At 37.5% G+C, this 18776-nt stretch overlaps 2 long non-coding RNA genes across 2 annotated transcripts; both read left to right on the top strand.

Annotated features, from left to right (window-relative positions):
- The first annotated feature begins 3920 nt into the window (after positions 1-3920).
- Positions 3921-8145, top strand: LOC143420964 (uncharacterized). Its single transcript, XR_013100705.1, has 3 exons — positions 3921-4099; positions 5189-5536; positions 7945-8145. It is a non-coding gene; the product is annotated as an uncharacterized LOC143420964 (long non-coding RNA).
- A 6327-nt stretch (positions 8146-14472) lies between these two features.
- Positions 14473-16318, top strand: LOC143420963 (uncharacterized). Its single transcript, XR_013100704.1, has 4 exons — positions 14473-14611; positions 14910-15064; positions 15270-15388; positions 15652-16318. It is a non-coding gene; the product is annotated as an uncharacterized LOC143420963 (long non-coding RNA).
- Positions 16319-18776: the final 2458 nt, after the last annotated feature.

The raw sequence follows: 18776 nt of genomic DNA, 5'->3' as shown, positions 1-18776 counted from the left end.
TCTAAGTAATTATTCAATCAGTAAAAAATGTTTACTTTTTGAAATGAAGGCCTGTTAAGATTTATTTTATTTTATGGCCACATGTCTCCCAATCTAAACTCAAGCAGGGTTGGGCCAAACAACAACAAAAAAACTATTACCTAATAATCTATAAAAAATAAAGACACAATTAATCTCAATCAGTCCTCCACAAGACTTCTTGGAAAAATGAATTGCTCACCAATAGGAAGGTATTATACATTTTAAAGAAACAAACCTATTTGTATGGCTTTGTGCAAGTTAATAGTTGTACTGAGCACATGTGCTCCCTAGATGGGGCTGTTTGCATTTAAATATTTTTAGGCAACAGTCGGAAAACCACTGTGGCAATTCACCTCAGTTCATGTTAGTAAATACTAGTTTTGCAGTTTTAAAATACTAAGTATGGATTAGGTTACTTCAGATGACATATAGCGTCATAACTGTAACAACTTTGGTTTGGGGTTTGAAATATATGCATATTATAGTCTTGCTTCTGTTACTCATTTTACATCATAATTTGAGTGATGAATAAACAAACACTGATTTGAAAAAGTAAATATTCTGTTCTATGTTGAAATTATGCTGTAAAATACCTTACATGTTATCCATGTTGTCTTACATGTCACAATTAATGATAATTTTGCTACTTTCTATTATTACTCTTTTACTTCCAATATTTTTGGTCAGATGTGAGAGACAGATTTAAAAAGGGCCTAAACTGTATTAGAGGAAGTGAGTATTTACCCTCATGTTCCACATCACACAGCAAAAGGTTGGATGTTAAGAAAATTATATGAACAGTTTAGTAAAATGTGTTTTTCATGTTTTCAGAAACAGTTTTAATCCAAAAGGAGCATCTGTTCTTTCTATATTTTCTTCCTGATATGTCCTTGATCTAACACAGCTGATTTAAATGGCTAAATTACCTCCACATGTCTTGAATTTCTCCAGAGGCAATGAACTATTCATTTGATTCAGGTGTGTCAACCCAGGGTGATATCTAAAACCTGCAGGACACCAGCCCAAGAGGCCTGGAGTGCGAGACCTCTGCATATGACCCCTTATGAGCAAGCGCTTTGGCGACAGTGGGAAGAAAAAACTCTTTTTTTTTCTAACAGGAAGAAACCTCTGGCGGAACCAGGCTCAGGGAGTGGTGGCCATCTGTTGTGACTGGTTGAGGGAAGGAAGACAATAAACAACTATAAATCTATTTAACAAAAAGCAAATAAACACTAGGCTTGGTAAAAACGTGCATAAATTACATCTATATATTAACATTATATATAGATGTATATATAGCAGGACAACATTAAGGGCTTTAAATACCAACAGTGTAGTTCATGAACTCATAGGGAAGTAAAATCGCATGACAGTGTGATACAGAGTAATGGCATGCAATGACTTTTGCAGAAAGGAAAGGACACACACACACACACACACACACGCGCGCGCGCGCGCGCATTGACACAGAAATCTGCTTCCACTACTTTTACTACATGAAAACATACTGCCTTGTGTTTTGTTTATGCTGACAGCCTCCTGCAGCTTACTGCAATCTAAATGACGTCTTCCCTTTTTCTTCATTTATTCATGGCCGAAGAATTAGAAAATATCATTATTTGTATAGCTAAATAAATATCTACAATGCTGTCAAAAACAACTTACTATCAGATGAAAATTGGGAGGATTTTTGAGCTTTCTACCCAGACAATCCAGAACAGAGTGCACACAGCCAGTCTCTGGTCTCACATGGCTGCCAGGAGGCCTGCAATGACTGCCCTACACCATCACGCTCATTTGCCCTGGTGTCGGCAACATGTGCACTGAAACCTGAACATGTTGATCAATGTTGTGTTGAGCAATGAGTCCAGATACGGCCTATGGCAGTTGGATCGCAGGTTTAAAACGTGGAAAAGACACGGAGAGCGCCATGCTGACTGCTATACCGATAGGGTAACAGCTTTTCTCATCTCCACCAAAAACAAGGCTTGTCATCACTGGATCTCAATCCACAGAAATACTGAGATGGGATATGGCATTTCCTCAACCAGAGAAACTCTATCCTCCAAAATGGCAACATTGCCCCAACAAAGCAGGATTTACCACTGACTACCTCCAGAATTTGAGAGTAAAATAAATACTGCATTTAGTCCCGTGCTAACTTGTGGGATCAGCTTGTGCTTGACTTTTGTGCAAGAGCGACCAACACAGCTATACTCGCAGACTTGTGCTTAATGCTGGTTGAAGAATTGGATTTCATCTAACAGCAGCATGGGACCAAACTGGTGACCAGCATAAGGAGGAGGTGCCAGGTTGTTGTGGTTGTGTAAGGTTCTTTCACGTGCTACCGATGATGGTAGAGTAAATGTTATGACGGAACATTGTTTTCAAAGCTTTCACTTTGGTAAATTTTAACATTTTTTTAAGCAATACAAAACAAGCTAAAACAATAAGTTGCCCCTCTGAAAAAGTCAAAGCAAAATGAAAAGCAAGTGATGATGTCACATTTACTCCTCATTGTTAATTTTAGTCTCAAATCACTTGGCCACGAAAGGAAATGATGAATTTACCCTCCCCTTTGAACAAATCAAGGAACTAACTACTTTAGAAACTATTACAGTCACAATTTACAAGCCAGAACACATTCGCTGAACATCGGTTCAAGACTGTAAATAAAGAAGAATGGAACTACGACACTATGTCAATTCATCTGTTGGTAGGAGAGCGAGGACCAGAGACAATCAGTCAGGTCTAAATCTTTAATAATTAAACTTTGTTTTGTTTATGTCAACCATTTCTGTCATTGCTGTAATTTATAGAAGTTACATTTTACTTCAAATAAGCAGTTTATAATCATTCTTTACAAGTTTCTTTTGTCTTGCTCCATCTCTAAAAGACAAAAATAACTATGTAGTTTACTAAATGTACTAAATGTGTGTCTGTGCTTATTTGAAGTGCATAGATTTTCTATATGCTTGTAATACATTTAGGATTCCTTAAATTCCAAATGCCACTAAAAAGTTCTGGTTTGTGTTTTTCCAAACCCAGCCAGTGAAATATTTATTTCACCAGCATATTTTGTGCAGCGTGTTTTTTTTTTAAGTTAAATTTGTAATGCAGAAAAATGAATTAAGGGTAGTAATAATAATAATAATAATAATGTTTTGAGGAAGTAGAAGTCTTTGACTTTCTCTGAGTCTTTGAGAATGTAATTTCTTTTGGAAAAACTTCATTTTACCTTTTTCTTTTTTGGTGAGTACAGTCATAAAACATTTAGATCAGGGGTGGGGGAACTCCAGGCCTCAAGGGCTGGTGTCCAGCAGGTTTTAAATATGTCCTTGATCTAACATAGCTGATTTAAATGGCTAAATTACCTCCACACGTCTTGAATTTCTCCAGAGGCATGAACTAATCATTTGATTCAGGAGTGTCAACCCAGGGTGATATCTAAAACCTGCAGGACACTGGCCCTTGAGGCCTGGAGTGCGAGACCTCTGCATATGACCCCTTATGAGCAAGCGCTTTGGCGACAGTGGGAAGAAAAAACTCTTTTTTTAACAGGAAGGAACCAGGCTCAGGGAGTGGCGGCCATCTGTTGTGACTGGTTGAGGGAAGGAAGACAATAAACAACTATAAATCTATTTAACAAAAATGAAAGGGTGATGTCCTCCTGGAAGTGAAAACCCAAGAAGAAAAAGATGAACAAAAAAAGGAAGACAGTAGACCATAAAATTATAATCAAACATAATGCTAAATAGCTAAATGTTGTCCAGGCCTTAACAAGTAAAGAATCACCACAGGACTTCAAAGGCACACAGTTTTTTTTTTTAAATGAATGAATAAATTGTGCAGGCAAGACATGGATTGCATAATTTGATTTAATAACTTCAAAAAAAATATTGAAAAGTAACATTTACTCTTTTTTTTATAATGCTAATAACAGAATCTTTTTGAATTGTATATGTGTGTTTTTGCCTACCCGTAGGAGGAGCAATAATCTTAAAGTTGGTTGGAATCAGCTTTGGTCTGCTGTGCATCATCCAGTCTGCTGTTAATGTTTATATCTGGCTCCAAGCTGGTGCGTATCAGCCCACACCTTCCACAGAAATGTACTACAAACCCAGATTGATGGCTTAATGAGCGATGTTGTGTTTAAAGTAGGAGTTTTCTGTATCATTAGGGTCACTTTCTTTTTACTTGACTAAATTACTGTGGAAACCTGCTTAAAACACATAACCTGACTGGGAGTAGGTTATGTTCCATGTCTGAGTCTAAAATTAGCTGGAAGCCACTACGAGCACATGCCAAGTTAATAAAATTGATTTCAGTTCAATCTGCTGAAAAGTGATTCCCATCTTAGTTTGTCAGCTAAAAAAAAGTCTCCTTTATTAAGCTATGGAAGAATAACATGTATAAATGTTATTTATATTTATAAATGTTAGAAATGTTATTCTTTAGACATTAAAATGTCTAAATGTATCCAGTGTTAGGTTTTAGAGCACTAATCTGCAGCCATCACCTTAGAAATAAACAGCAGCACTGAGCAATAAAATAATTAACTTCAGTTAAAGTTTTTATCTTACCACTCTGCACTAAATCCCATCATCATTATCACGTTCTAATGTCTGATTGGAGAAGTAGCAAAGGAATCATTTTGTGCAGAAGAAGAATCAAATCACTTACAAAACACCTGTTCTTATTTGAGCGCACACAGAATATACGGCAGAAACAGAGAAAGTCGATAAACATCATAGAAATAGCCGTTATCTTTGGCTGGAGCTTTAGGTTTTGTCAAGGCAGCAAACACAAGAAACACAAAAAAGTCTGGTTGTGTTGAGCTACACTTGTAGCATACCCCTTAGATCACATTAAATATAAAAACACAGCAAACATTGACTGGAGTTCTACTGACTGATTGTAGTGGGCTACACAATCTGATGCTATCTTCAAGTTAACTACATTATTTTTCCTTATTGACTTCGTTAAATTCAATCAGCTAACACCCTTTAATTAGTTTCGAAGACTATGAGTCCTGGATGACGTTTCAGAAAGAACAGTGTTAAATTAGCCCCGACCTGAATGCAAATGCGTTTCCCATAACACTGAGTAGCAAGTCAATGTATAACATGTAATTAATTACAAACATTTAATTGAATTCCTCTTCTAGATGGGACTTCAGGTGGCTCAAAAAACAATTCAACGTGCAATATCACCCTATTGTCACCTGATGACATCTCAGCTGTACTCTTAGAGAGAGACCAGTTGCTTCAGGAGAAAAAACAACTTACTGAAGCGAATGATCGGCTGAATCAATATAACGAAAGACTGCTTGAAGAAAACAGCCAGCTGTATCGACATGAAACACAACTCATTCAAGAGAAAAAACAACTGGAGAAGAAGAACAATGAGCTAAAGGCCACCAATAGACACCTAACTGAACAGAAGAGGATGTGTAATGACAATATCATCAGTCAACAAGTTCAGATAAGGGATCTTCAGTCCGAACTAGACAGGGGTAAGTGAATTAAATAAACAAAGTTAAATTTTGCAATCTATGCTAGTAACATGATTCAGCGATGCCCTGGCCTCCATCTCCTCCAGCTCTTCTTTGGTCACACTATGGCATTCCCAAGCCAGACATAATCTGATATAATCTCTCCAGCTGCTCTACTCTGAGGTTTGCCCAATTAGCCAAGCTGCTCTAAGGCTGAGCCCAGTCGCCCTTCGGGAAAGCTAATTTCCACTGTGTTGTATTGTATCTTTGATCTCATTCTTTCAGTCATTACCCAAAGGTCATAACCATAAGTGAAGGCTGGGACATAAATGGACCAGTAAATCAAAAGCTTTGTCTTTATACTAAGCTCTGTCTTCACTACTACAGACCGATACAGTATCTGTATTACTGCAGACAAGGGTCTAATACATCTGTCAATTTCCCATTCAACTCTCCCCACCTGGTGAACGTACCCCAAAGTACTGAACAGAACAACATCATCTGCAAAAATCAAAGATGACATTCTGTGACCGATTCTGTCCATAAAAATTAAAAACTGAATGAGCAGCACTAGCAGAATCCAAGATCCATCGAGAATGATTGAATGATTGAATTATTGATGGAAGTGCGGACCAAGCTCCAGCAAAAGGTAGTGTAAAAGTAGCTGAGAAGTGAAATCCCCCTAAAGATGCCCACTTGATCCAACTCCAGCTCTGCTCTTCACCCTTGTGTCCAGAACATGTGGACGAAGATTTGGTAATACGATTACAAAAACGACCTTCGCTTTTATGGTGCCCTGGTGCCACATGCACTTGTGTAAATATATATATAGTATTTGTTTTTGACAAAGCATGGTTGTCAAAGAAGTCCGGCAACAAAACACCGTTCGGATTCAGGTTGAGCAGGCCAACCCTCTTATCCACTTGGGAAACTCCAGCACATAGATGCTGAACAAGTATACCCACCCCTACTTGTTGCCTTTCACCAAGGGCAGCTCCAGAGTGGAACAGAGTTCAACCCCTCTCCAGAGACTGGTTCTAGATCCCCCAGTGTGTTTTATGGTGTGCTATACTATATCCAACTGCTATCACTTGGTCTCAAACACTAGTTCAGAGAACTTACATTCCATGTACCTAAAGCCAGTTTCAGCAATTTGGCATCAGACCACCAAGAATTCTGCCTTTTATTGTGTTTATTTCCTGTTTTTATGCTTGTCTTATTTACTCTGCACAGTGTCCTTGGGTGTTTTGAAAGGTGCTTTTAAATAAAATGTATTATTATTATTATTATTATTATTATTATTATTGTTATTATTATTATTATTATTATTATTATTATTAGTAGTAGTAGTAGTAGTAGTATCATCATCATCTCTGCCCTGTTGGTAGTGTGTTCACAGGAAGGATTGGCCCATGTGGCTCATTCAGGCTGAGCCTTGCCAGGCTCCATGGCCTAGGGGCCAACTACCCAATGCTCACCAATGAGCCTCTTGCCCAGGCCTAGTTCCAGTATTAAGGCCCTGGTAACCCCTATCCAGGCAAGATGTTATGGTACATTGGTTTACCTTCAATAAGGGTCTTGAGAATTCCACTTAGTACACTTCATCTAGAACAAATTTTTCTTGGGACACTACAAGGGCAAATTGACCTCAAAAACATAGCTTCTTGGATCAATAGGGCGCATACTCCTCTCCACCACAATAAGGTAGGGATTTATGTAAATGTAGGGTCTACCTTACAATATAAAGCACCTTGAGACGACTGTTGTTGTGATTTGATGCTGTATAAATAAAAATGAATTGAAATGAACTGAATTAATTCAGATCCACAGGGGATAAATTGAAATGTCTCTTTCCACCAGTCTTTGAAAACTGGTGGAAAGGTTCAAATTCAGAAAGTAAGAGTGTAAATTTGCATTTTAAAAAGTAATCAGACATTCAAAGTGTTTTTCTGGCTCATTTATCATCCATGAGTAGCACATTGCAGTTTGATGTTAATATGGTGTTACACTGAAGAAAAGGTTCAGTGATCAGACCTTTACTGCAAGGCTTTGAGTCACACAAAGGCAAAATTATCAAATTTTAAGTTGCAGTGTCCTATGCATCGCAGCAAAAAAACCTTTCTGGCACAACTTCACCTGCTTCCAAGGTGCATGGAGAAGATGAAATAATTCACAAAGCAGGAACTCCAGCAACACTTGAGGGAAGATGAACAACTTTAATAATTGACCAACGCGTTTCGGCTTGACCCTGATGAAGGCCACAAGCCGAAACGCGTAGGTCAATTATTAAAGTTGGTCATCTTCCCTCAAGTGTTGCTGGAGTTTCTGCTTTGTGAGTGTCCTATGCATAACAATTTTAGCTGAACATGAACATTAAATGTGACATGATATTGATGACAAAATGCATTGTGTTCTATGGTGTTTTTCAGTGAAAGAATTGTGCCGCCCACTGCAGTGCAACCCTCTGCCTGTGCCATCAATGATGCCTGTCCCCCCAATGCCTCCTGTCCCCCCAATGCCGCCTGTGCCACCAATGATGCCTTTCCCCCCAATGCAGCCTGTCCCACCAATGATGCCTTTCCCCCCAATGCAGCCTGTCCCACCAATGATGCCTTTCCCCCCAATGCCGCCTGTCCCACCAATGATGCCTTTCCCCCCAATGCAGCCTGTCCCACCAATGATGCCTTTCCCCCCAATGCCGCCTGTCCCACCAATGATGCCTGTGCCCCCCGAATGCTGCCTGTGCCACTAAATGGCCTGTATTTATATAGCGCTTTACTAGTCCCTAAGGACCCCAAAGCACTTTACATATCCAGTCATCCACCCATTCACACACACATTCACACACTGTGTGAATGTGTAATGATGTAATGTAATGATGCCTTTCCCCCCGAATGCTGCCTGTGCCCCCCGAATGCTGCCTGTGCCACTGATGTCTCACCTGATCTATCATCTATCACGCAGAGAGCATAATAGAACCATTAACCATTAAGTTAGATCAAAAGGAAATTAATCTTTCTTTCTGTTATGCCCTATTATGACATTTCATTCATGACAATAAAGTTTCTGCATTTAAAACTACTAATACAATGCATTTCAATTAGCATATATATATATATATGTATATATATATATATATATATATATATATATATATATATATGTGTATTAGGGGTGCAACGATATTCGTATCGATATTGAACCGTTCGATACAGTGCTTTCGGTTCGGTACGCATATGTATCGAACAATACAACATTTGTAATTTATTTTATCAATTTTCCTTCTGACGATGCTGTCTGTGTTGAGCGCTCAGTGAATCTGTGTTCGACTACTCCGCCTAGGCTGCACTGTCCAGCGCAGATCCACTGAGCGCTCAACACAGACAGCATCGTCAGAAGGAAGAGCGCAGGGCAAGCTAGCGAGACAGAAGTTAAGCTCTGCTTGCAACAAGCAAATTGAACCTCATTCAGATCTGGCGTTTGGAATTATTTTGGTTTTCATGTGAAGTATGACCCTGAAGGTAAGCGAGTCATGGACTAAAGTAAAACAGTATGTTGGATGTGCCATGGTGTGAACTAGTGTGTTAGCGCAGTTAGCTCGTTAACGTGTTGGCCGTCTAGCCCCATGCACGGAGCGATCGGCGGTAGCTCGTTAACGGAGATTTGCCGTGTTGTGGCGTTAAGGTCATTTCAACGAGATTAACCTGAAAGCACTAGTGGGAACACAACGAATATGACTGCACGTTTACGCCGACATCATCCTAGTGCAAAGACAAAAACAACAAGCATGCTACTAACTTTAGCCGAGTCATTTAGACAGCTGTTAGCACATGATTCTCCTTATGCTGCTGAGAATATAGCCCAGAAGAAGCGGATAGTATAGCTTTTATTTTGGAAAGAGACATTTCTCTGTAATAAACTCTCTTTTCCAAAGATGAGTGATTCCTCAATCAGATACAGGGCTTGCAATATCGCTAGCCCAACGTCCCGGAGCTAGCGATTTTTTCAGTCGGGCTACCAAAATCTCTCTCTTCCCTGCCCGTCGGGCTATTGTACGAAAAATATATGTCAATGCTTTTGCATTCTTTCAGAAATGTAGCTGGGTAATTATGTCATTGGCATCGGTGAGCCACTGTCAATATGTGACATATTGAAGTCGCGTTTGAATTTGCGCTTGTTTTTTTGCTTTCACTTTGCAATCCTGCGAACTGTGTATAGAGAGTGACAGCACTGATCTGTGAGTGATGATAATTTGTGCACCAATTCCTCTGACATCGTCTTATCAATCGTTAGCTTACTATGCAAACATGACAAGTGAAATCTCCCGCAGCTTAAACATGTGAGAGGTTGGTCGCGCAGAGAATCGCTGAGCTTATGTGAGTGCGTGTGTAAAAGCATTTCAGTTCTGCTGAGCCAAATAAGACAGGTCAGGGTGAAGAAGTGACAGCCAAAGAAAAGCTTACCACAAAACGGAGAAGTTATGACAAATCAGACTATAAGGCAAAAAGAAAGTGCAGCTTTATGGTTTCATGGACAAAAGAATTTCTGTGGCTGCAATATGATGAGCTAAATAACCAGGGCTGCACATAAGTGGTCCGCAGGTGCGCATTCGCTGTCAAAATAAAAAACACGCACAAGGGTTAGGGTTAAATTCAAAAACTGTACTTTTGAGTTAAAATATATATTTATAATTTTAATAAATGACAAATTAAAAATGCATGAACATTTTTTTGTATCGAAAAAATATCGAACCGTGACACCAAAGTATCGAACCGAACCGAACCGTGAATTTTGTGTATCGTTGCACCCCAATATATATATATATATATATATATATATATATATATATATATATATCTTTACCACATAACATCACGCCTTTGTAAATAATTAAAATGATCACAGGGAGGAAGCAAAACAGAATACCACACATGGACCTTAAAAGTAAAACAGGCCTTTGGCCTCCGGACCTGCTCCGTAATGGACCCCTGCTTTGTCAATTTCCGGGCCGGTCCTCTGATCTATATATAAACTGTTTTCGTGAGCTCCACTGTTTTCTGTGGACTGTTTTTGTTTCTTATTCCGATTCATTGTCAGCGCCTGGGTCCACCCCTCTCGATCTCCACAGTCTCCCAGTGGTTCCCAGCCTCAATGTTTCCAGCTCTAGCATGTTTCCCAGTTTTTGGGGAATTCATTAACTTATAGCCTTCAGTTCCTTTTTGCTTGTGTATTATCTGCCTTCAGCCAAATAAACAGCATACTTTCAGTTAATCTCCACTTGTCTCCACATGTCTGCATTTGTTTCCTTACGCCATTAACATGCCACACAGTCAATTGCTTCCACTGAAAGAAACCTGTTGAAGATGGGCAACCATATTAATGCACTGCAATGATAGTAGATATTTTTTAAAATACCCTCAATGCAGGAAATGACATCATAAGGGAAGTAAGATTGCATGACATTGTGGTATAGAGTGTGTATACATATCTGGATGTTGGTTTCAGGGGAAAAAAAGAACCATCATGGGAATTTTAGTTCTATGTGGCTCGCATGCAGGAAAAATACAGCTTTATCTCATGGTGTTGACTCATAGAAAAAAAACCCGTCAGAAATGAAGAATACAAATAGCTCCCCTTGTCTGCAACTTGCTAAATGTTTGCCAGTTAGCTACAAGCCAGTTAGCTCTGTGTCAACCACACAGAAGCTTAGACTCTTTATTATATACAGTGTGGATCAGTATTATTGGATTATGTGAAATTATCATCAGGAAAAATGTGTAGAACATTCATGTTCCATAAATAGGAGCCAAAGCTCTTAAATAGACCTGCTGTTCGAGGCAAATTTGGATCATGATTGTAGTAAGAGTAATTTACCAAGTTAATACTTCAACATAACTCAGATTTGCAAAAATTTATTTGGGAACACAATGCACCCTTGAACCTATTTACCTTACTAAGAAAGCTATTACACTATCTATATTACCATAGTCATAGAACTGGGATCTATGACAGCAAGATGGCTGTCACTCTGTCAATAAGTGTATGAGCAGAGCCAAAGATAGCTGTGAGGGAACATATAGAATATACAGTATAGGCAATTTTAAATATTGATCCTTCTCTAGGAAGCTGATTATGTTGCAACAAATTCGGGAGAATTTACTAACATTTAAGTATATACTTTAATGTTAAGTTTTATAAATGTTTGGCCTATAAAAGACATTACTGAATAACTCCACAAGTTTGATTTTCCATTGTCTTTGTTGATGAGACTCGCAACAGAGAGGAGGTTCAGCGCCTGACCGAATGGTGTTCATCAAACAACCTGGTCCTTAACACCAGCAAGACCAAGGAGGTCATTGCAGACTACAGGATTGCTTGAATTCCATGCAGAACAGGTTGCCAATAAGTTCCTGGGCATTGACATCACAGCTGATCTGACCTTGGCTTTGAATGCATTTCACCTGGTAAAGAAAGTCCAGCAAAGACTTTTTTTTTCCTCAGGAAGGATAAAAGAGCTGGGATCCACTCTCAGGTAAATATTCACAAACTGAACGCCGCTCAAAAATGAGAAGTACAGCCGTTCAGTGATAGCAATTACATTACACAAGGCAGACTATGGAATCTTAAAGTTAAATTGTGAAAAAGCATGCAGATGTTGTCTAAAAACCAGAAAGTACCACCATGGGATTGACTTCATTGGGGTGAAGTCGCCCCCTCAAGAATGCAGGTTTGAAGAACTTCCTCATTGCAGTTTTTCCTCAATCAATTCTCACAACAGAAAAGTCATTCTCATTACTCATCATGCAGTTCTCAAAACTTATTTTTCATAACACAGACGTATGTTATGAAAAATATGGCTCATGGCTGGTGAGTGAGGACTGCAATTATCCAAGTTCCGTTTTATGCCTTGACTGATGTGATGGCTGTCATGAGTAATAGTGGGTAATGACCTCAGGAACATGTCTACAACCTCACTATGAGTTATAATAACTCTCCATCAGTTGTTTTAGAACTGAAATAACCTCGAAACGTCTTCACAGACCCAGAAGAAGTCCAGTTTATCAAGCACTCAGGACTCTAGTTTGAGTTTAAAATCTATTGAATCTTTAGCAGTAAGTTTTTCCTGTGAGGATTTTTGCTAAGTTTAAGACTTAAAGTAAGGTTTAAGTGTGCGTTGAATAACAAGTTCAGATGAACATAAAACGTACTGTAAACATAACATAGATGATATTAGTACAAAGTATTATATAATTAAGTTCAATATTCCTATGCCTATACCACCTAATGCACCTCTTTTATTGTAGATTTTATTATGTAATTTTCTGCTGTTGGACATAATCTAAGCTGTATTCTACTGATTTAAAGGTTATGCATACCACAAGATATATAACGCATTTTAAAATAATTAACATAGTTCCTGCCTGCAAACATAAGTCTGGAACTGGGGTTTATTTTATACTACATCATGGTCAACAAAAAGCAACAAACACAAAAATCTGGTAGAAAATTGTTTAAGTTAAATGTATATGTACAACCCAAACACTGCAAAATAAGAAGTGTACAGTTATAGCAGTGCAATAATGTTAAACATGTCAAATAACTTCAAGACAGGATATGAACTCATAGGAAGTAAAACTGCATGACTGTGTGGTATAGGGTGTGTATAGATACTTTTTAAATTTGTAAATGTTAGTTATTTATTCATTAAGAAAAACATAATAGGTTATTTGTGGTAACATAAAGACAAGGCAACATAAGAAAATAATTATGCAAGCACCGATAGGCCTTTGCTCTATATTTTAAAAAAATGGGGAGATTTATCATAATTTCCTTTGTTTACACTTTTTTTTGTGGTTCATGACACAACCACTATAACTATACTATCTAAAGATCAGTGAATATAAAAAGGAGATGATTAATTTACCACAAGGAAACAAAAGGCTAAAGGAAACTAAAGGCAACAGCCACAATAAGAGATTCAGCTTACATGATGAAACAGTGCTTTCTCAGATCGTCAGTGTAAGAAGAATGGAAACTCAATATTCTGTCACTTCAGCTCTTGATAGCAGAGAAACAACAAGAGCAAATCACAAGCCAGGTATCTCTTAAATTATTTTACTCTTTTCATCTCTGGTATGATCATTATAATTTACATTTCTCTCTAAATTGATAGTTCACAAAAGTTTTGACAAAAGGCAAATTAATCAAGGATTATAGTTTTAGCTTTTATTCTTAATTAATCTACTTTTGTGAACAATAACCACTGCAGAGAAACCTGGGTCCAGATATGTCATCTGCATTCAAAGGCAAAAAGATTTTCAGTGTGACGGACATCCACATAAAAATGTTGTTATATGGTGTTTAAAAAAATGAAGCTACATACTAGCATAATTACATTAAGAAATGACAATAAAAGTAATTTAGTGTACAAAGTTGTATAAATGTAATGGAAGAATGTAGGGCTCCAGGCCCATAGCTAAGATGATGAAAAATATGCAATGCAGCAATGTTAACAAAATGTACATGCAAGACAGCTGGATTCTATAATTAGATTTAAACATCATGAAAACACAGAGAAAACAAAAAATGTAACTTTCTTTATGCTGATGATACATTTTTGATGTAAGATGTGTGTGTTGTAGGAGGATCAACGATTTACAAGTTGGCTGGAATCAGTTTCGGCCTGCTATGTGTCATACAATCATCACTCAATGTCTATATGTGGCTACAAGTCGGTATGTATCAGCCCACATTTTACAAGTCACAGTAAAAACTAAACAAAAACAAACAAACGAACAAACCCATATCTGATTCACTTTGTAGATGAGAATTCCAACAAATCAAAAAACAGTTCAACTTGCAATTTTACCTCAGTGTCAGCTGATGACATCAGAGGAGTGCTTTTAGAGAGAGACCAACTTCTTCGAGAGAAAGAGCAGCTGAATCAATTTATAGATCAGCTGCTGCAGACTAAAGACAAACTGCTTGAAGAGAACAGTCAACTGAATCAAGAGAACAGTCAATTGAATCAACATAAAGATCAGCTCATTCAAGAGAAAGACAAGCTGCTTGAAGAAAACAGCAGACTGAATCAAGGTAAAACAAAACTGATTCAAGAGTCAAGCCACTTGCATTAGAAATTGGAAAGACACGTACATGTGTAATGTCATCAAACAACACTTCAGTGAAAATTAGCTAAACTAAGCTAAAGTTAGAATTAGTAAGTAAAAGAAATAAGTCAGAAAATTCAAACATTACTTATCTATTCCAGTACCTATGGCGATGGATGAATGTGATTGAAAATTCTGCACCAACTGAGCTATAAATGTTTTATTTGGTGATAAATGGGATGGAAATCGTTTCATAAAGATTCAGTCTTGTCGTGTTTATTTAGCGCTACCAAACCTTCCAAGATGTTCCCCGGGATGGAAAAGATTAAGGTCAAGCTGCTACCGCCTTTCCTCTTTTAAATCCACCTGGGAGGATGCCAAACAAAACTGCGAGAGGCTTGGAGCTCATTTGGTGATTATCAGTGATGATGCAGAAAAGGTATTTAGATAAACTTTTTCCCCTATAAACTTAAAACGTTTAGCAGAATAAAGCCACTCTCGTTTGTATTGCAACAACAATAGTTATTATTTGATTTAGTCTCTGGTGTGTTCTGCACTCCCATGTTCCGAAATGTCTGAATTCTTTTATTGTCATCCTCCAACCAAAGTGAATAAAAGATTAAAACCACTTTCCCTCAAAACAGGATTTTGTCAGGTCTTATGGACAGGCTGTACATTTTTGGATCGGCTTCAAATATGAGTGGAACTACATGAGCAGTATGTGGACATTGAAATGGGTGGATGGAAGCCAACTGTGTTATAAGTGAGGCCCTTTGAATCTTAAATCACCACATCGATCCTGTTATCTTACACTATAAAATGTCTGATTGCCCACTGAGGCAAGAGCTACACACCAAAGGACTCCTTTTTTGATTGTAGTTAGCTGGTTAAGAGCAGCAGAGAAGCAACAATTATTAACCATTTAGCCTTAGTAGAGCCACTGCTGTTCTGCTATTTGTTAGGCGCATTTCAACCTCAACACTCCAAAGCCTCATGCACTGAAAACATATTTGTTTTTTCTTCTAGCAACTTCGGACAAACATCCTCATCCTCTACACTCTGGACTTGTGCGTACCAAAGTGCAACTTGGTCCATTTGGGATACTGCTGAATGTAACAAAAATTACTACTGGATGTGTGAGAAGGAGTTAAACTTCTAGCTTGACTTTAGTAAATAGAAAAAAGCATCAAACAGCAAAACTGATTATTCCCACACACACACACGCATACACACTATTCTGAATCGCCCAAATATTGTAGTGCCCTGAAATAAGAGAGTAGAATTTATCTGTGATTAAACCATACACATACCAGATTCACATGTAAATACTTGATACCTGAATTCAGAGTTCTAACCTTGCCCACATGACAAAAGCGTGTGTCACTGAGTCGGATCTGATGAAGGACACTGTATACGTTAGTAATTGCAGTATTAAAGATCAAAACACTCCCAGAATATTTAATTATCATTTAACCCATAAATCACTTGTACATGCAGCATGTTAGTAGATACATGTAAAATGTGTCTGTGCAGTTTATTTTAATTTTCTGTGTAATATGACAAAGCTGCTTTATTTCTTATGTACATCTGACACTGCTCGTTGTTGCCATTTTCTTTTATATTAGACTGCATTTTAAATAAAGTGATAATAAAGGACTTTGTATAATAGTTGTACTGACCATATGTGGCCACTTGACAAGGTTTTATTTCTGTGTTTTTAAGATCTAATAAGGGTGAACCTGTAGCCTGTCCCATTTTCTATATGCTTCATGATAGAAAAAGAAACCAAAACCCTTTAATTTTTTAAGTAAAGATTATACTTTTTCTTTCAGTGCTCAAAAATAAACAAATAACAATACATTGGATATTAAATGCAGTTTATTCCTTGCTTTTCTGTGCTGTACTTTGGTTTGTAGATTGCATGATAAAACATCATATGCAATAATTCTCAAAGGTAATTCTGATATTTCAGTTGTTTAGTCTTTATGAGACAGATCTCTCCCTTTTTTCTTTTGTTTTTGCTGTTTTTTTCTTTTTCTCTATTTTCTCTGTCTCTGACAGCAAAATGTTATTAAAAAGCAAACTCACAACATTATGAATCCCCAGGAAAGTAAAGAGTGGATGATTCAAAGAATATATTGGTTCTTACTTCTAAGAAAAGTACGTTTTAATCCAGAAAGAGGAACAATTCTCTGGATTTTTTTTTCCTTCCTGGTTTTGTTACAGCTGTGGCCACACCTACGCTATCAGCACCCTTTAAAGTAAAACTGCTACCAAAGTCCTGGACTGTGAAGAAGGATTTTGGTTTATCTGGATAACTGCAGGGTTATTGTTGGTTTTTTTGTACAAAGAAGGTGGTTCACTTCTTACTGGGCTAAATTGCCATGGTAACATATGGAGCAGGTATGCCTATTAACAAATCAATTCTCCAAAAAATAATGTCATCACTTCTGGAAGATCCCTGGGGAATCTGCAGGGAGAGTAGGCGGGTCTAAACTCTTTGTTTTAAAGTCTTTTTTTTTAAACAATTAAATGTATGAACCTAAAACAGGACATTTACACTTTCAGACCTCATGTCAAATTTGTATGTAGGCTGCCTATGTTTGAAATCTGTTTTTCTCTATTTTTATATTTAATCTTTTCTCTCAAAACCCAGTTAGCTATCATTAACTGTTTTATAAGATGACCTTCTAGGTCATCTTATAACATCATATATAACACTACAAGAGCTTTGGGATCAAGAAAATCAATTAGCTGCCAAGGATGTCACACTCAATTCTGAGAACTAAACATGTATTTAATTATATTTCCCCCCCTCTTTCTTTTAACGATATTCTGGAGCTTGAAGCAAGTTGTAGAAAACATCCAAAAATAGTTGCTATGCTGTTCTTCAGCACATTTTGCTGCATCTTCTTTTACCAGGTTGTCAAATATTTTTTGATTACAGAGTGACTTTGATGCATCAGTGGCAGGAGTGACACAAACAGATAATACTCAGCCAAAGGTTCAGAATACGCCGATTTAGGGAAATTTGCTTTCTTAATACTTTTTTTTTGTTTTTGTTTTTGTTACCAAGTTACCACAGGAAGGAAACTATGACTGAGCTAAGCCAAAGATAGCTTGTGAGGGAAGAAATAAATTACATAACAAGTTTTGACCAAGTCTTCTCTAGAATGCTGCTTATGTTGCAACAAGTTCAGGAGAATCTCCCATTTAAGTTAATATTATATTATGTTATTTTTTAAAATTAATTGCAATGTATGCTCATAATAAATTTTGTTAAACTCCTTTTAAAAGGATATAAGTATTAACCCCAAGAGGGATAGAAAGAGTTGAGTGTAGAAGGTTTCAGAAAGACGCAGTTTCAGACAGCACAGGCTGCTTGGCCTTGGGTGTATAATAACAGGATGTTCTAATCAACAAGAAGTAGAGACGTCATTGTGTCAGTTAAAACTGAAATCAGCATGAAAATAAAACATTCCTGGTAACAACTGTAAGGTAGGAGGAGCTTTCTGACACAGGGCAAGATCCCAGACTGGTGGTCAAAGACCAGATAAATCAGGGAGCGCTGAGGCTAAACCACAGTATTTCCCCATCAATAGCCAATCACAATTATTTTCCTGTTTTCATGTGTCTAATATATACTTTAATGAATTATGAATTGTACTTTGCTTCTGCATGTGCAGACTGCCTGACTTCTGCAGAGAAGTCCACTGCTACGCAAGTCGAATCTTTAACTGCCCAACAATAAAATATAACTAACAGATAGATTGTCTCCTGAAATTCTCTCAGTAAAAAAGAACTCCACACAGGTAACCACGGGAGGAGTACTGAAGGGCATGAGCACATCTGTAAATAACACGTTTTGGATTATTCTTGCACCATGGATCAAGAGAACACCTTATGGGAGTCGGGAGTTTTGCCTTAAAGGAAACTGCACAGTTTGGAACACTTTTTGCTTTGCACTGTAAATAAATTCACTGTTGCTAACCATGAAAGGCCTATGTTAGTGTCCTGTTCTTAATTAAACATGACAGATGAGGCTTTGTGTTTTATGTCATTATTTATTTTATTTTATGTCATTATTTATCCTTGCATCTTTGTAATGAGTAACTTCAGAGTTTCTCCTTTAAATCTGAATGAAGCCAGAG

Source organism: Maylandia zebra, linkage group LG11, assembly GCF_041146795.1.
Source record: "Maylandia zebra isolate NMK-2024a linkage group LG11, Mzebra_GT3a, whole genome shotgun sequence".
Taxonomy (NCBI): domain Eukaryota; kingdom Metazoa; phylum Chordata; class Actinopteri; order Cichliformes; family Cichlidae; genus Maylandia; species Maylandia zebra.
Note: the sequence above shows the minus strand (reverse complement) of the source record. Positions and strands in the feature narration are given on the sequence as shown.